This window comes from Lutjanus erythropterus, chromosome 11 (genome assembly GCF_056507025.1).
Source record: "Lutjanus erythropterus isolate fLutEry1 chromosome 11, fLutEry1.hap2, whole genome shotgun sequence".
NCBI classification, from domain to species: domain Eukaryota; kingdom Metazoa; phylum Chordata; class Actinopteri; order Lutjaniformes; family Lutjanidae; genus Lutjanus; species Lutjanus erythropterus.
Genome location: NC_139327.1, coordinates 28393059 through 28413659, shown reverse-complemented (window position 1 = coordinate 28413659; position 20601 = coordinate 28393059).

Here is a 20601-nt window from a genome sequence, read left to right as displayed (position 1 = left end):
GCTATTTTCAGCTCTGGCTGATCACCTTCATGCAATTATGCATTTTGTATGTGGTAACATCCACATGCAGATTACATTTATCCATTATAAAATAGCATTATTTTTTCCCAGTAAGGTTTAAACATTAGATAATAATGTTAACTACACAGTATGTGTTGTTTTTCATCAGTGCTTCAACTTCTTTAGTCTAAATCAAATATCTGTACTTCACCTTGAGTAAAGAATGTGTGTATTTTTGCCTCCTCTGGTTGTAGGCGGAGTTAGCAATTTTCTTTTATTTTTTTATTTTTTTCAAAACAGGTATAGCCCTTCTAATATGCCTGCCTACCCTGTAATCAGATATGAACCCAGCTGAGACATAGGATATTTTGCAGTGGCTGCTGATATGGCATTTTTCACCACTATCCTTATGCTGCAAGGCAAAGATGATCAATCAAAATCAGTGTGCAGTGGAGAGCACTGACCACATCCCCTAAGGTGTCGGTGGTGGCCCAAAGTCACTCGAGAACAAGCCCCCCAGGCCATTACAGCCCACTATCCCTGCCCCTATACCTATCTTTGTACTGGCATTTCCATTAGTTTTGTCTTATTACTTTAGATAGCCTCACACTCAGTTAAAGAGCAGACTATATGGCTTATCAGCGGACTGGCCAAAAGCCCCATCAGCAATCAAATGCCTGCTATTTCTGGGATGAGAGGAGGAACCTAAAGCTACAGTCTCTTTTTTTTTCATTTTACTTTCTTTCTCTCTTTCTCTAAAACACCCACCACCCATAGTGGAGTTAAAACCGAGCTTTTTAACTTTATCATGTCAGCTCCCATTCTCACTCGGTATTCCACACGGGAGCCAAAGTGATGGAAAATCACAGGACTGTTTTTGGCCTCCTTTATCCCGCAGGAGCTGGACTGATAAGGGAGCAGGTAAAAACACACAAGTGCTACACTAAATACTCTTGGCTCAGGAAAGGGGAATTCGGGCAAATATAGAAAGATAATCACTGGAGCATGAAGATCACACACTTTGCGGTTGTAGAATGGTATTTGGGTGCACATCTGTTCCGATATTTAGGCCAGGAGCAGGAAAGTAAAGGCAGAGAGCATCTCCACATGGGATTATACCTCCCAAACTTTATTATTATGAAAAGGCAACACATCAGGCAAACGGCCAACATGACCAAGTACATCATCATGCTGATGTCATGGTTAACTAGCTGACCAAATACAAACAGTTATAAAAGAAATCAGCATTTCTCTGCATTGTTGTACAGTATGTACATGTATTAAACAGTTAGGCCTAAGAGGCATTCCATGAGTGCTGATATAGAGTATAATGTGTTTTAATAACACATTAATATTACAATGTCTAACAGGTAGAGACCATAGAGATGGGACAAAAAGATGGCGTCTTGTACAGTGAGGATTTGGAGCTTGCTACTTGACTATCTAACAAAGTAGAGCAGGATACAAGAACAGCAGCTTTAACAGCTTTTGACCTTTTAAGAGAAAATACCTGCACTGATAAGCATACCTCTTGATTTGCAAACAAATCGCACCAGAGTCTGTTGGGAAGCAAACCAAAACCCGCCTTTGTCAGGTTGTTTGGTCCGTACCAGGGCGACTCTCAAAAAAAAATAATATACATACAGTATTCAGCCTGTTCAAAAGAAGGAGCTGAATACAATATTGAGGCAGTTTTATGGATCCATCCAGACAACTAAAGGAGAGCTCTACTGTGATGATGAGTAGACCTACACAAAGCAACAAAGCAAGCTAACATTAGTGTGCAGGGAAATGTTTATGTGTTGCTAGGCAACAGTGCTGTCTCAGTCAAGTTGCAGAACTATTTGTGTTGAAGGCGCCACACAAATGATTGAATAAACAAACAAATCATAATCTATTGTTGTTTATTGCTATTAACTGATAAATTTGCGCTTGTAGAACTGTTGCACAGAAGCAAAATCACACTCAAGATTAAATATCAGCAAAACTGTAATTATCTTCTGTGACAAAATAACAGCCTTGTTAATATTCAGTACAACCCGTTTGATATGAAATGAATGACACTTGAATATACAGAATTAAAGTCTGAATATTTATACAAAGTGTTAAAACATATTTTCTTATGGCATTGGCATATCCAGTATCATCCAGTATCCTCGAAACTCTCAATTTTCAAAAAATGTATATAGTTGTTAATTGTTGTAGAATGCACATATTTTACATATATATATTTCTTGGAGCAACTGTAATGTAACATAGTTTCTCCCTGGGAGAATCAAAAAGTATTTCAGATTTAAAGAAAATGATTAAATACAGAGAGAGAGAGAGAATTGCAGCACAAAAAGACAACTCGCTAAATGGTAAAGGGACGAAAAATCCCTCTCGAAGAAATGTTAGTTTCAAATTTACAAAATCACATCACTAATAAACAATATTTCAACAAATAAAAACATCTAAAATCCAATTACTAACAAAGGATTTGTAGGAGCAGGATTTTAAGCAGGAGAGGTTTACAAGAAGAGCTTAATATCAGAATCCTCACTGAGACCTTTGGGAGACAGGATATGGAGAAAATAAATCTAGGAGGATTCATGTTGCAGAAGCCATTTTTCATAATCCACACCTCTTTTTGGCCTCTTCACCTTCACAGACATAATGCATCTCAGTCTGGGTCTGCTTAAATAATGAAAAACGGCTTTTTGATGAAAAGATGCCTGCTCTGTTTAACAAAGTCTGAGAGCTGTGACCCAGTGTGGATACTTTGTTTGACTGAAAGGGATAGTTGTGATTAATTGAATTTTGGGCTGTATGAGGTACTTATCCTTGGCCAGTGTATAACCTGCAATAGCAGCAGGAGTCCTGGTGTTGGAAGCCAAGCAATGTAGCCTACTGCGGTGGACGGGATCAGCAGAATTATTTAATTAAAATATTAGTGCCACTTTACTTTCCTGTCACACAGCCTTTTCTGACAGGAAACTGCTTCTATATATATGGCAAATCGGTTCTTCAAACCAATGAAACTCCATGGATGAAGTCAGCAATTTTACCTTGCAGAACATGGGAGTCACTATAGTCTACCGCTGCCTCAATCATTTACTTTTTTTGTGTTGATGTGTGACTTTGTTGTTGTAAAAGGTTTATTTGGATTTACCAAAGTCACACAAAAACACAAAAAAACTAAACAACTGAAGCAGCAGTAGACCAGCAACTCCCATGTTCTGCAACTAAAATGACTGATTTTTAAAAAATGAGTCTGTTTGAGTGAGAGAGAGAGAGATATTTACTTAATAAGATCTTTTTTAAGTGTCTCAAATACTTTTGCTGCTGACTCTGTCCACATCAGTACATGTCGGCATCTACTGTAGGTAATACACTGATAAGTATCTCATGCAACGTCAATCTATCCCTTTAATGGGCTAAACTTGCAGTGTTTTGACAGTGATCGTACCCTTACTAAGACAGAGACATTAATATGTTTACAGTTTTAGAGTTCTTCGATGCAAGATCTTCCAGGCTTTTACAAACTAATTCACTGACTTGACTGTAATGTGCTATGGTGGGTGGACACACACTCCCACACATACGTAAAGCCACTATATCAGTTATTCTTGTGATACACTGTGGAACATTACGTAAAACGGTTGTTTATTTGAGATTTCCATTATCAAAGAATGCCCTGTTTAATCACAGCAGCTAGCAAACAATGGTTTATGAATATAGAGGGAAACACTTTCCCTGTTGGCAGCATCATCATTTATGATGCTTTATAGATATATCTGTGATCTCTTATAGCCCATTTGTAATATATGACACTGGAAGCAGACTGGGAGCAGACTGTGTACATTAATCAGAAACTCTCTCATGCAAGAATAAATAATAAATTTTGCATGGTGTAGGGAAGTGAGCTGTATTTGCAGACGCTTTAACTTTCTCTTTTTGGTTACTACTGATCATTCTGTTCTCCTGTCTGTGTCGTTCTAAGTCATTCCCTCTCCATCACTTTCCTTTTATTTCATAACTCAAATTTCCTGTCATTAAAATGGATGAATCTCTCACCAGCACCCACCTCAGTGAGCTTATTCCTTTCCATTAATGCACAGTTTGGTGTAGATTCTGGACTGCAGATCTTTCACGCTGCCGAGAAAGTGAACGACAGCCAATTTATTGGGTTGCTCAGGTAGTAACAGTCTTCAGAAACGTTACCACATGACTGTTCCCTCAGGTTGGAGCAGCAGGGTGGTGTAGTGATTAAAGAGAATGTCCTTCACTGGATGGATCAGGCTTTAAGCCTTCATCACAGCGAGCTTCGACCCTGCTGAAGCATCGTTTGCCAAAACGCTGAACCCCCCACCAGCTCCTATTAGCTGATCCTGACCTCTGACTTCTGACATTTTTTCCTCAAATGAACATTGTATACTCACAACCCCCACATTTAATTAACAAAGAGTCAGAGGTTGCAAAATAATTCATTGAAATATCTATATCATTTATATGTATATCAGTCATGAGGTCATGAGGAATCTATATAATGGTGTTTTTATTAGATTTATTATTACTGTGTCGCATATTTGTCCTACAAAATCATGAGACACATTTTTTATTCTAACCTCTAAGATCAAATATATAGTGCATTAAATTTAATCTATTATCATAAGCAGTATTTTTTAATTTATTTATTGAAAGGAAATAATAAGAGTTACTGTGGTTCCAATACAACAACTTTCTTATCATGTTAGAGGCTGGACTGCAGCAACACAGAGGCAGCCCTGTGGACGTAAATTTCTGTCCCTGACGTACCAAGAGAGTGATGAAGTCACACTAAAGGTTGGTCGCATGGAGATTCCCTGTTGGCTGTTGCAATTTCAAAATGAATAAGTGAAAGCAGTCCTCATGTACGTCCTCAGGAGGCTACAGAGAGACACGTACAGTGCTTAGTTACATCGTCAGGAGCACATTGACCCTACATGTCCAGCTTTATACCTAATCTTGTTATTTTTAAGAAAGAGGTCAAAGTTACGATACGTTATTAAATGCTTGTAAATATAATAAATTCATATATACATGTGGTTTTCTGTCTCTCATATCCGCCTCCACCCTCTGCACATCACATTAATGCACATCTCTTGGACCCCTTTCTTTAAAATAATACTGTGAATCTGGCACATTCCCTGCATAACATTTTGCACATTCCTGCATAAACCTTTTTATAGCTCATATTGAACATATTTTTTTTATAATATATTTTTGTTTTCATATGTCAGTGCCAAGTTTCTTTTTTCTATTTATGCTTTGTAGTAGCAGGTTTCATCTTTATATCATTATATTTAAGTCTACTATATACAGTGATTTCCTTATATATGGAAACTTATTTGGTATTAAAGCTGTTCTTGATTTTGATTCAGACATTTCACTTGTAATAAAGTTATTCACAGAGGAAAAAGTGGTAGTTTTTCTGTGAAATGTATTACATCACACATGAAATCATCAAACTCACGAGTGTTAAGGTGTTTTCACACCCACCTTGTCTGATCCGGACTTTCAGACTTTTCAGTTTGATCCAGACCAAAATTACAGGTGTGAAACCTCGTTTGGTTTGGTCTAATTAGGAGTCTAATACTGTCTGGTAAGGAAAATATCTCTATTTTCTCTAATTTGATACAAAGAACAGCTTGAAGTGAGACCTAATTTTTTTATTATTAATATAATAATATAATATTGATCATCCCTGATGTTATGAGCACAGAGATAGTAATCCCATGATGTAAGAAGGCAGGTGAGTTCTGTGTTGATGTTCTCTTCCTTGGGGGTGTTGGGTTTTGTGGTATAATTGCACTTCATGCATTATGGATGCCATTAGGTCACACCTTGTATTAGTAAATGAGAACACACTATCAAATATCACCGTCTTTGTATAACATGGACACTTTGACATCATGCATCCTGATGCAGTGTAAGCAACGTCTCACGCCTATCTGGTCACTCACTCTGGATGAAGAGTGTCAGCTAAAAACTGAATTTATAAAGCACTGCCATAAAAGTTTGTGTCATGTGAAATTAACATCCCTTATCACCGTACGCTGCGGCGACTGCCATCAAGAGAAGTTTATGGAAACCTCCAGAATATTAAGAGCATTCTACGTCTGCGGTGTCTCAGAGACACTAAAACTGTGACGAATCTTTCAAATTACATCCCTGGATTCCACCTTCAAGTTTGTAGAAACTTCTAATGAATCTATCCATTCCCATGCTGCACACCTGCTCATGCTGACAGAAGGGGAGAGAGAGAGAGATTCAGGAAGTTAGAGAACAAATTAAAGTCTCCCCGTTGCTTTTTTACCAAGCTCAAAGATAGCTCCTGAATCTAATTCCCACTCTAGAGGCTTGACTGGCAAATTCAGTGTTCATTTGCATGATGGAATAAAAAAAAAAAATCTATACTACCATGAGACACAGAAAATGGAATAATATTGCAGTTTATGGAGATGATTCAAAAACAATTGGTTTACCACTGTGATGTCCAGAATTGCAAATGACTGTCCTCATACTAGTGTGAGCTGTGGATGTTATAAACGTATGTAGTAATGCACATTTGACTGACAGCAGATACAGAGAGAAGGAACATTAAAGCTAATTTTTAAAACATGATAGGTTCATTCAAAGTAAGACATATTTTTCATTAAACAGAGCTAAAATATGAAGAAAAAAAAGTGATAATCTGTAAACAAACATAAATTACACAATACACAACTGAACTCAACAAAATATATAATATAGCTTTAAGTTATCCCCAGCAAGTTCTGTATTTAGATTTAGCTAGGTATTTTTTTGTCATTTTGTTTGGAGGACTTGTCCAGTTTTGGTGTTGTATGACAGTGGTAAACTGGCAGGAATCCCAGTTTTCTGAGAATGCTGTAAAAATGGAGTAAAAGCAAAACCAAAACTCGGTTCTTACCAGGATCATCTCATTTTTTTCTGAAAACTAAAACTCATGTAATCACAATATTTTGAGACACTCCATAATCACATAAAAACTGTTCAGAGGCGCCTTACGACTGACCATGCCGCCACGTCTGTTTGGAAATACATAATAAAAAGAGTGTTACCTAACACACTTTGGTGTGGGTAATTTAGGTAATCTGCATATTTTTCTCCACTAAATTGTTCTCAAGTGAATTTTCATTACCAGCACATTGTACATTCTGCTTCTGTTGTTGTAACGCTCACCACTAAAAGGATTTTTTTTTCCTAAATGGAAAATCAAGTCCATAAACTCCAAACTGTATCAACTGAGTGCATGAAGCAGATCCTCAAGGCTGCAGCTCAGAACATCAGCATATTTCTATATTAGCATTTGCATATGTTACCAACTAATTTCACAGCCATTATTTGATTAAAAAAAAAATTCAGGAGACCGTGTGTTTTATGGTGCGAGCGCAAAGAGGAGGAAAGAGCAACTAAAACATGCAGTGTTTTGAATCCAAAGGGCAGGTTTAATCATTTCAGTTAAAAAGGCCAGACAGCAAAATGTCTCCCCTAAGCAAACACAGGCCAATATATTCACCATCTCAGACAGAACTTACTTCACTGCTGCAGCGTGGAGCAAATGCAAAAAATTTCATCAGACACTGAATATTTATCAGACAAAATGGGTGTCTAAGCAAAATCGATCTCTAAACAAAGAAAAAAAAAAAACGTCTCCCAAGCGGCTGTTGGAATCTAGAAACTTACAAGAGAAAGTTGGTCCACCAGGAAACTGGAATTAATTCCTCTCTCAGTATGTAAACAATGTTATAGGTTGGGGTGGTGTAACTGAATTGAAATGCATGAAATGCTCTGTTCTGTTTCTCTTTATTCCCTATCCAGTGTGAAGACCTCTGGCTCACAAATATCAGACTTTTCACTCTAATTGAGAAACTTATTTTACAGTACACTTATAGGATGTAACAAGCTGTACTTTGTATTAAAGCAGCCAAAGACTATTGTTTCCTGTTCTTTATTTGACAGTATTAGACAAGTTTTAGACCCTTGTTAGACTCTCTTAGAGGGTAATTAGGGACACATTACAACATAACTGTATAGCAAACTAAAGTGAAATCACATATCTCCTACTTAAAAACAGTATGTGAACCACATTTACCAAGTATTGTGTCTTTATTCACCCTCTAATATAATCTAAGGATTAATTAACAGTGGTAAACAATATACTTCAGTTTACATTATAGTTCTGTTTATGGATGGGAATTGATAAGATTTTTACAATTCCGATTCCATTTTCGATTCTGCTTAACGATTTGGTTCTTTATTGATTCTCTTATCGATTCTCATTTGGAAAAAAGGAGAACAAACAGGAAGCTAGACGTGAGCTGGAGCGAGTGCTGCCAGCCTCTGAGCCAGACTCTGTCTCTTGTCATGGTCATCTAAATGTAATGCATGAGAAGGCATTCGTTTAACCTTAACAGTTAATAATAGCAGATTTTACAATGAGGCAAATAGTGCTAACATGATAGGCAGTGTTAGTTAGTTAGTTACCTGCAGTATTAACAGCAGAGGACGTGCTAACGTTGCCGCTGCTGCTGGGTTGAGATTCACGCTGGAGCGGATTGAAAACGCGATATTCATTATCGCATGCTGTGTGTGCGAATGTTTCTACATATTGGTAGTATTCCTCCCTTTGATGAAATATCCACTTTGCAAGTATTGCAAGTTGCCTTCTTGTCATCCTTTCTCATGAAATGTAACCAAACGTTCAAGCGTTTGTGCCGCTTGGGCGCCATGTTTCCTGCTGGCTGCACTGGTGCACGTTGCGTAGCTTGCGTAAGCTATGCAACCCTAGTTCTGTTTCAATGTGTCCCTAATTACTTTCTAATTAAGTCTAATAAAGGGTCTACTTTCTAATGAAGAACATATTTCAGGTGTCCTGTAGCTCAGTCAGTAGACCATGCACATGATGTACTGAAGCTATCATTCCACTGTTGTGTTTTATTAGTGTTATACAGTGTTATTCAGTCATTCTTATTAGTGTATTTCAGAAGTCTCCAGAGACATGAATTTCTCCGGACACCTGTGCTGATAATGACTAAAATCTTGCAAAACTTCTGAGTTATCCAAGAAAGGAAATATATAATTCTCTTGCATACTTGTTATTCTGTCAGAGGGAAGAGGACTATTTTTCTCATAAATAGTGATACTCTTTTATTTGGTGAAATAGGCTCTGCTCTTGAAGGTGTTCCCCACTGAATCAGAGCAGCAGTGTATGATTCAGCGGGGAGCTGAAAACCTGCAGAGAACTATACAGAACAGAGCCCAGAAGACACATAACACTGAGGTATGGGATATACAAAACGCACGGGGTGAGAGATACGATGGCTGAATGTGGTAATAGGAGCATGTGGAGGGAGAAATCAGTCGTCGTCAGTGTGCAGCAGGTAGCAGCAAAGCGTTACCAGCAGGATGGTATTATGTGAGAGTGTTTGTGCTGGTCAGATTATACAACAGGCTTATTGTCTTCAGTGAACATGACTGAATGTGAATGTGTTTGTTTGTCAGCTGAAGCTGATCAACTGGGGATGTGCGTGACTGCAGGGCTCTTTCAGAGTCACTGCGACGCTTCATTGGTAATCATTTCAGTACCTCCCTCACTGAGCAGATTTTACATTTGTTTTATCAACTCTCTGATGATTATATGAGCTCCCACCACCATCTGTCTTGCACAATGTAAATATGATGCCAGGTATTCCTTAGCTGATCTGAAATATTCTTTTTTCTTTGTCATTCACCTCGGCCTGTGTGACATTTTTGCTGCTTGTATTTGTCTGTTACCTGCTTCTTTCTGTCTGTTAAACAATTTCATGTTGACTGCAGTTTATCTTTCTATTCAACACATTTATACTGTGAAGACAGATTTTGTTATAATAAACAATTTGCCCTTGAAGTAGAAATATGTAATGTATTTATTGTACTTAATCATAAAATGACCATGATATGTTATCAAAGATTAATGCTAAGTTGAAATCCTGACTTCTCTGAGAATGTCCTTTGAAATTTCCATTCTGGGCTGAAATATTTTAGTTTACTTCATGTGTATTAGAATTAAAATCTTTTAGAGGGAGAAAACGTTTATATATTGATTAAATTGAGCAATATGTTAATGAAGTTTGGCAGGCAGGAGGCATAAACAGCTTATAAAGGTTATAAACAGCTGATCAACTAACAATGTAGGACTCATTGTTGCTTGTTACTGTCAAGATATAAAGTTGCGCTTGTCTTGTGCCTGAGCTTTCATGTCTGTATTTGGACCACAGTGCTCCTTTTTGAACACTAAATCCTCCTTTAATTTACCTGTTTGATAATTTAAATATAACCTAATGATAAGAATGCAGACTATTGCCAACCTTTATCAAATGTTGTACTGCAAAGCTGGGCTTTCACTACAGTGAAAATACAGTATTTTACTATGTTGGACATTGTTATGTACAGACAGCCATACATGGGGCTTGTTTACGTATCAGTCAACATCGGCTGCAACCTGCCATCCCTGCAGGACCTGTACGCCTCCAGGGAGACGTGCAGGTAAGATTGTAGCCGACCCCTCCCATCCACAAGCTTGCACTCCCACATAAAACTGCACAGCTCCGTCTATCTACTCATGTAAATATCAGTAGCATTTATAAATATTGTTCTTCTACATTATACATCTTTAGTCACTTCTGTTTTTTCTCGTGTTTTACTGTGTTTATGCACCAACATGCCACAGAAAATACCTTCTAAGTGAAAACCTACTCTGCAATAAAACCGTGCCTGATTTTGATTCTGATTAAACTAGAAAAGTGCAGATCCCCACAGGCAACAGATGGTGAAGTACCTACTGCAATGCCACCACAACTGCCAGATGCATCCAGCTGAGATTTGCAAAGTTCCACCAACATTAACATGGCTCCTATACATTGTCCCTACCTTTGAAGTTTGAAGAAATTTCTGCGCCTCTGCCTCTACCAGCTGCTCTGGGAAAGGTTTCACAAAAATTGTGAATCACAGAGGTCCTTCAGCATACAGTCATGAATGTAAAAAAAAAGAAAAAAGCCAATCTGTCCGGTGGTATTGGAGATTAACTATGAGCAAGCTGCAGGTCCACTGATCATGCACATGCACGCACATACACATGCAAACAATTGCATGATCATGATGTTTTATAACAAGTTTCAGGAATAAGAAACCATGCCTCGTATTCATCTCATTCCCACACAAAAATGCTGAAGCGCACCTGAACTGCTCCTTCCCCCTTGACTCCATCAATCATCCCTCCCAACCAAACCTCCTTTTCCTCCTTCTCTCTCCTTGTTTGAATACAGGAACCACCAGGGGTCTCTATGCAATTTAGAGCTCACAAAGAGATGATACCTCGACTCAGAGCCTTGACTCCCCTGGTTCCCACCTATCTTCACGCCACTGGCTGACACTGCCCATCATCATACCCCTTCACCCATCTGTCCACGACCTTCATTTCTCCCCTCATCCTTTCATCATTCATCCCTAACCCCTTTTCCCATCATCCCTTCATCCCTCTTCCCCTTCATGCCAACTATTATTAAAGCTCAAATTGGTATATATTACCTTTTTCAGGATGAAAACTACAAATCCTCTGAGTAAGTGGTATATGCATGTGTAAATTTGATTGCGTCTTTTGTCCTCTCCTCTTGTCATGACTCCGTCCTGCTTCTCCTTTTACTTCCACACTCAAAAGTTAATGCCTCAATGCCACTCAGTAACTGATCCACACGGCTGTTTCTTGCTCAGCGTTTACCCTGCAAGCATTTTGTGATCCTCTCAATGTATTTGGTTAGAAATATGTAACACGCCAGAACTAAAATGCACTGGCTCACTACTGTGAAGAAAGATACTCTCCATGGCTCCTTCCTGGGTGGAGAACACACTACTCAAGAGGTTTAATGCATAACAGAGAGGTTAATGTAGTTCAGAGAACAACATTTTATGTAGATACTGTAATGCATCCATCATAACCATGAATATCTCTCTTCACATTAAGAATTTAAACTATTTTGAATCAAATCAATACCAAAGGAAATGAATATCAAATAGCAGACCACTTAAATTTATTTATATAATCATAATGCATGTTTTCAACTGTAAGAGCTTTATAATTAACTGAGGCCAACTCAGGACACTCTTTTTTTTATTTATTATTATACAGGAAAATATTAAAAGTAATGTTACAGATGGTAAAATCAGTGACAATTAAATGGGCCAGTTAAAACTGGTTTACAGCAGCTTCTTGTTCTGCAGCACATTAAAGACAAATTCACATCCCAAAACAGAAACAATCATAAAAAGACATTAACAGCAACACAGACATTCAGACAAGAGAGGACTTGTGGGCAGATATTATGGGTTATATCAGCGGTTGCAAGTGCGTCCTTCAATCAGATAGTGTTTATATGCCTGTTTGAAATGTGTAACAGAGGTTTTTGTTCTGATATAAAATGGGATCTCATTACAGAGTTTGGTGTATGTGTGAAAAAATGATCTCTGACCACAGATATATTTTTTTTACACCAGTACTGTGATAATTGCATGATAAGTTACTTGAATAATATTTAATATTCTATTTACAATAATAATTTTTGAGAGATTCCTGCAATTAGCAGGTAATAGCTCTTTGTAAACCTGTGCTAATTGAAGAATATGAGCCTCTGACCTCTGACAAACAGACACAATAGGCTGACAAACCTGCTCCCTCCTCTGTTAATCAAGCTACATCATAGAAACATCAGGCCGAGAGGACCAGTATAAAAAAAAGGGGGCTCAGTTCTAAAATCAAATAATGTGGCAGGTGTGACACAGTTAGACAACCACAATGGTTATGTCATTTTTTTTTTTTTTATTTCTTTTCAAGTCTACCCTATCCTTTCCTTACATTGGATTGCGAAATTTGTGAATGTTGTGCAGAAAGTGTGTTACATTTCATAAAATTCAATCTATAGGGGGCACTACAGTAGCGATAATAAAACATGTTGTCTTTAATTAGATGAAACTTGGTATACAGCTTCTCCATGAGCATGTGCACAACATACTGAGCACACACCTTCTGGCCATGAATAAAATACTATGCCATCTCTTGAATGCATTATTCAGTTACCATGTGAATCACCATTACACAATTATTATCATCAGTATTATTATCGTTGTTATTTGAGACAGAAAACTGATGACACCAAACAACCTGTATATTAGAAGATTAAGACCACACATGACTGACAAGCCCCCGATTACACTGACAAAACAATAAACTCTCTTCCTCCAGCCTGAAATCATACAACCCAAGACAATGTGAGAACAGATGTATGACAGTGTTTCCAAGATTAGAGCACTCAAATGAGGAATTATGAGAAATAATTTGAGGTTCTAAGTGATTTTTGTCCCTATCCAGTGAAAACGATTGTAAAATCTTTACTGGAAAACAACTCCCTATAGGTAGCCACGTGTCTAACCGTGCGGCAGTGAGTCAACCAGGCTATCATTCGCCACCGGCTGCCAGTGCTACAGAATAATCACCATAATCCCACCACACCAGCCTTGGAAGCTCCAGCCAAGCTGTTGGGAAGGTGCTCATCTTTGAAGAGCTGGAGTCCAATCAGCAAAGGAGATGGGGGTGAGGCATCAATTTAGACCCTGTTGGGCTGCTCTCCAGCCCGTCTTGGATTGAGACGGACCGATGGAAACACGAGAGGGAGATGCTGCAGCGGTAGAAGCAGCTGCAGCAGTAGATTACATTATGAGAGAGAGGCTGATTGATACAAAAGGGTGGTTAGTTTGGATGACAATGGCTGCTATAAGAATAGTTTTCTAGAGCTGTGGGGGTGCGAGTGTGTGGTGTGAATGAGTGTGTGGGTCTGTGCTATTCAGGATGTGAGCATTTCTCAGTTTTGGGAACATTGTGGTTTTTACAGTAGATAGCCTATTGCTCATTTTTTAACCTTTCAACAGTATGTCACTTACCAGATGCTTTTAAGTTGGAAGAGCAGGGCAAAAGCCATAAATTCTTTATTCATTTCATTTTTTTTATATTGTTTTTCTCTACAGGCATTTCTTCTGTTTTCATTTCTTGACATGAAGCAATATTGTCAATTTTGCGCTCCATTTTATTATCTCCGCCAGGTGTAACCATGGGGGAGATCATACAATGGGTAATGTGTGTGTGTGAGTGACCAAAGGGGCCAGATCTACCGGCCGTGTCTGCAGCTAATATCTTATATAGCTCAAGGACCTCTTATATCGCAAGAACAACTGTGAAGCTAAAAACCAGGCTTACCTGTAGTCTTTTGGAGGCCACGTTTTGGCCTTTCTTGTGGCTCAAAAACTGACATCCATAGAAAAGCTGTTTCATTTTAAAGCGGATAATCTGTAGATTAATTCTATACCCTACGTGTCATGGGTCCACCAAAGTTAGACGCAATATAAGAAAAATAAACTTTGCTGCCATCTCTTTGCCTTCAAGGTCCGCTAATGAACAAATGAGATATGCAGATTTTACGACAACATTGACTGTCATGCAACTAGTTTCAGTTAATAGCAATTAGCTCTATGCCAAAACTTTAACCTTCTATATAGCCATAACTTCTAGTAGGACATGCAGAATCAGAATAAGCAAAATCAAGTGTAAATTATCTAGAATTCCAGCTTTTATGCTTTTCTCCAAACATGTAGATTTCTATATATACTTTATTCTTAAAGCTGCCTGGTTTATTGTCATATTCTAAATAAATAACAAAATGTTCTATATAAATAACAATATTTAGAGTTTGAATTTTCTGTCCTGGTTATTGTTCCCTTTTTAAGTTCTGTTAGGTGAACCTGTACAGGTACATACCTGTCTCCTGATTAAGGTCATGTTTTCCTTATTTTCAGTTAATATTTCCCCTTTTTGTTTTGGTATACTCACCTTTTTCTCTTGTTTCAGATACTTCCCTTCCTGCCCCTGTGTGTTTCCTGTCTGTGTGATTACCCGCCCTGCCCTAATTAGTTTCACCTTACCCTCATAACCCCTCCTCCCTGTTGCATATGGTCTTTGTGTTGTCTTTTGTCTGTTGCCAGTTTGTCTTTGGTTCCTCAGTTAAACATTCCAGCCTTTATTTCCATGTTTTTAAAGTGATATAAGACCTCATTCTTGTGTACCTTTTCTACTTGGACTGATCATCTGTGTGCCAAACCTTGTTGCTTGTAAAGACTTTACTAAAAAGAAGGAATGTATAAAATGTTTTTATTCTATCTGCCCTGTATTTGAGTCTTGCTATTGAGCCCTTTGTCTTTGGCTTGAGTGTGATACAACACTAGGTTGCAATACCATTACACTATTCTAGGCATCTTAAAGAAAACTGAGAATACACCATACTAAAACTTTGAATACATCTTAATAAGAAAACTTACACTACAGGCAAAACTTTTTCTCTAAACTTTGCAAGTCTTCGCTGTTTTCATCTGACAGTTGTGGTGGCATTGCAGAGGGTGCTTCTCCATCTGTTGTCTGGTGGAGATCTGACCCCTGCTGAGAACACTCCTGTACTTAGGTGCCTGTAATGCTGCTGATCTAGTAACTTCCCCATTCAAGCAGGAAGCCATTTTGACAAGCCACCCTACAGCTCCAGCAGCTGTTGGCAGGCGAATACTTAACCCCACCTGCAGTTTGTTTGTTGACAGTCTGATACAGCGCGTCTGCGAACAATTAGCCTGAGATGGAAAGTTCTCACGAGGGTTGCTGCACTAGAGCAGAGACAAACAGATGAGGCAAATGAGAGCTCAATTTCACTTAAATTCCTTCCAGTCTTTAACTTGACGAAAACTAATCTCTGAGCGCCTGCCAGTTCTTTTTGATCCCTTGGCCTGCTTCTTTCTCTGCTGGCTCCTTTAGTGCCACCTCTAAGTGATTTATTTGCTGCTAATTTGTTGGCTTGTTACAAGCAGATGGAGGCGGTGAGTCCCCTTTTTGCCTTCTGGTTCTGCCTCATACCCAGTAATAGTGAAGGAGAGAGATAACTGACAGTAAGTGCTGCATTGAAGGGTGCATGGTGACTAACTGTGAAAGTTAATTTTTCAATTGCACTTCTTGTCTCTGAAAACAGTTATGCTGTTTGCCATGGATGACTGCAGGAGACACTACTGTCGATATTGACCTTTAATTTCTTAAAACACGCTCTTAATGAAAGCTCTGTTCCTCTCCCTGACTCAAATACTCTGCACTGCCTTCTGGACATCAAGCCTGATTCCAACCTAAGTGGATAGGACAAAAATACTTAGAAAATCAGGGCATACCATACATAACAGATGTAAAATAATAATGTAATATAAAAGATGTAACAAAACAAAAATGACATAACAAGATGAAGTTGGCATAAAATATGTATCAAGATGTAAAAGACAACAAGATGAAAACAAAAGATGTAACAAGACATAGAAAAAGTAACAAGATGAAAACAATGAAAACGATGTAGCAAGTCTTAAAAGACATAAGGTGAAAACAATGTTAAAGAAGTAACAACACAAAAGCAATGTAAAAAATGTAAAAGACATAACAAGACGAAAACAATGTAAAAGATGTAACAAGACAATGTCGCTCAGCCATGGAGAAAAGTCGAGATTCAGTTACCTTTGCACAGAAATAGCTGGTAGAGAGGGCTACTTTGTACTTGTATCAATACTCCTACTTTGACCACACCAAGTATCTGTACTTAAGTAAAGAATGTAGGTACTTTTGCCACCTCTGGTGGGTTTGATGTGGCTAAGCTTCACTGCTCTCCATTTTTTTTCGCTCCTGTCAATTGCTCAAATTGAGTTGAAGTGAAGCAAATTTTCAACCTGTTTTAGCTTGCCAACTTTATAGCTGCACACTGCTTTAAAGGACATCCCTGATAGAATGAAGTGAACTCTAAAGCAGAAGTGACAGTGACTTGTTTACACTGAAGAACCACTAGTTATCCCTTGGACTGCTGACTTCATTATCTTGTCTAACAACTTCTTTAGGAGATAATAGAATAGGGTGTGAATCATGGTGTGTGTGAGAGAGATAGAGAGCTCTTCTGTACTCACGAGGAGCAAAAATCCTCCAGAGTGAGGACACAAACATTGATTCCACCAAACGTTTTTGTATTTTTTGTAAGATACAGCTTGTGTCCATGCAGTGTTCAAGTATATCTAATGTGTTGGTTTCACCAGGTTAGGGTTTGGCTGCAACGTGACCACCTGAATTAATTACAGCCATTCTAGACCATGCTGTGATTCCACCAGAATCACTGCAGCATGTCTCAGGAGCGGCTCTGTGCTTCAGATGTAAAGTCTATTTTGGACTGCAGCCACGTCAAGCTGTACAGGGCAAATCAAGCCAGGCAGGAAATCAAACACAGAAACAGCACAGAGCATCCAGTCAGTTTTCAAAATAAAACACCTGGTGCAGACTCCTGACCAAAAAAACTCCAAAGGTCAAGGAAAAATTACAATTATTAACCAAATCAAGCAGACAAAAAGTGCCACTACTGGAAAGCTCCTGGTAGGATATGAAGCCACACTGAGGATGGTTCAAAACCACATCACAGATGCAACGTCATAGCGCCATGCCTGGGGGAATCAAGGCCCAAAGGTCAGTGATTCCCAAAGCTTTTCTGTCAGCCTCTCTTTGCAGATAAAAATATTTTTGTGCCTCCCTCACTTCCCAAAATATACCCTGTAAATGAACTCATACATAACAAAATAAAATAAAAAGAAAAATCACAAAAAAGTTTTACACACAGTGAAAACAAAATGTGAAAAGTGCAATGGAAAACAGATAGCAAATAAATAATGATGGCTTAACCATCCACTGAGGAGACTAAAAACCTCAGGTTACTGTTTTATAGTAACTAAATCGATTATGAGATCAAATTGTAATTGCTTTGCAGTAATTGCATGTAATGTTGGGAAAAGCATTTTAATTTTGCACAAATCCTACAATTTACCATGGATTGTTTTTGAAGCAAACTTGCATGTTGGATCTTTTATTGAGACTATATTTTACCCGTGCAATGAGCCCTTCAAGATGGAAAAAGCCCAGTGCACCTGAAGCAACCAAAGAGCACCTGTATGTGATCAACAATAAGACCCAGAAGTGTTTCTACTGTATTGTCTTCATGTCAAGTATAAATTAAGTCCAACTCTTGCATATTCTAGATGAATACTGAGATAATGTACTGCATGTAAAATGCTACAAAGTAGTCTTGTTGATGTAAATACACACTTCTTTAATGAAAAAAAGAGGTGGTTTCAGCAGTAAATATGTGTGGTGATACAGAACATAACATCAAATATTAAGTTGATGCACTTTCTGCTTAATTATATGCACAATCACAAACAGCTTTGGTCAACTTTGGTTTAAGGTTCATCCGGAGTTTTAAGTGTGAAATTGTGCATTATGAAAATTATGCATAGCTCAAGGCTCAGTGTATGATACGATTGGGAAAAATAAGCTGCCAAGTTAGTAATCTGTTTTATATACTTCAAAGAGTGGAGACATGGAGGGACGTAGAGGCAAGGAAAAACCGACGGAGAGATCTGGCAGGGATGCAGTGTTTTCAGTGCTTGTGAGGTTAGAAATGGGCTTCTCGTCTGGAGATCTGGAGATGCTGTGCTGACTCTGATTTCTTCCTTCTCCGAGTTAACTCCAGCTAGCAGTGAACTTGCAAGGTGGGCTGAAGTGACAGCAGGAGAGGCTTGAGAAAGTCAAAAAGTTCCTGTTGAGAACAGGACTGGTGTGAGATTCAACTAGAGAGGCACTCTATTTTAAACCTATGTATTTTAAATTTTTTATGAATGCACATATTCAGCTATCTGGCTGAGCATGAATGCATTTTCTAACCTCACTTCACCCACTGCATAATTTTGAAACATGCTGAGAAGAAGGTAAAGGTGAAAGAGAAGGGGGGCACACGGCAGCCACTATAGTGGGTGTGGAAGGGGCATGGCCTTGTTGCTTAGTTGCACGTGAAGCAAGATGGCTGGGAGTCAAAACTAACTAAACATGAGGAGCTGCAACCAGGCTGTCTGTATCCATGCTGAAAACACAGAGAGTTTGCTGGAACTTTGACAGACACTATAAGGCCAGAGTTTCTGGGTGGTAGGTCACCTGTGTTGTAGCTGTACATTTATAACACAATGTGTAGAATTCAAATACTTTGCTCTAAAATGTCAAGATTTGGACCTAAATCAATCAGCCTAACTTCTCAGCGCCCATATACATTGGTTTTCAGCTGAAAAGTGGTTTCAGGTTTATTAGGGTTGGGCAATATTTTAAGATTTTCCAACCATCCAGCCAAATAACCGTCGAGTGCTGACATATTTGCAGGTATGTATCTGTGTTTTCCCATTAATGCATGCTACTGATTGAACAGCGTCTCTCTCCCATTGTACTGTGCTCTTTTTTCTCTCTCCTCTCCTCTCCTGTTGGTTTCTACAGGTGCCTCTGTGGCTGCAGGACACCTATAATGGCTGCTCAACTATTGCAATTATTTTCATTATACGACTATTATTAATGTTATCACCACTGCTGTGACCATTACCGTTTCTTTGAATTATCAAGTTAAAATTACATTATGGTACTGTATGTTCTCTTTCCTCCTCCTCTTCTTCCTCCTCCTCCTCCTCCTCCTCCTCCTCCTCCCCTACAGCCTCTACACCTACATTCCCAAAATGCTTTTCACTGTTAGCAGATGTGTAGTTAATGTTAGTGGCTGCTCTTACCTCCAAATGTTTCTTTAAATTAGCTTTCATTTTCACAGCTGCAGGACTGCACTGAAGTGTGATGTTGTTAACCTTTTCTGATTGAAAGACAAAATAATGGCAAAAGTTCCAACAAGTGAAGCAACAAGTGAGACCATGATGGCTATAAGAGTAACTATGGTTTCATTGGAAGCCAGAGTGGTCGAGATGCTAATGGACTGTTGTAGTATTCATAGTAGTATATCAGTCTTTATTATAAAATGTTTTTTAAAATTGTAATTCTACTAAGAATCCCCATTTTTACTGAATGTGTCTGTAATCTCACTACATTGTTTTTTCTGTAACAAGTACATCATCCTGTTAATGTACAGGCTGACGGCCAGCCAGCCTTAATAAAGAGCCTGGACCCACGCGAGGTTTCTGCCTGTTAAAAGGAAGGTTTTTTCTTGCCACTGTCTCCTCGGTTCTTATTCTTGGTGGGAACAATTGGGTTTATAAAGAGTACGGTCTTGACCTGCTGTAATTCAAAAGTGCCCTGACATAACTTTATGTTTTGACGCTACACAAATAAAAGTGAATTGAAGTGAATGGAGTTCTTGAATTCTTTATAAAATGAAGATCATATAGCAATACCCTTGAGCAACAGCTTACTGCATAAAACAAGGAAGGGACAGTGGAGACATACAGGAGAATTGGCTTTTACTAAGAGGCAGATTTGAGGACAACCATAGGTGAAACAATCCAGGCATAAACTTCACAAACAGAAAAAAAAAACTGAGAAAGACATTCTGCCAAAAAAAAAAAAAAAAAAAAAAAAAAAAGAAGAAGAAGAAGAAGAAGAAGAAG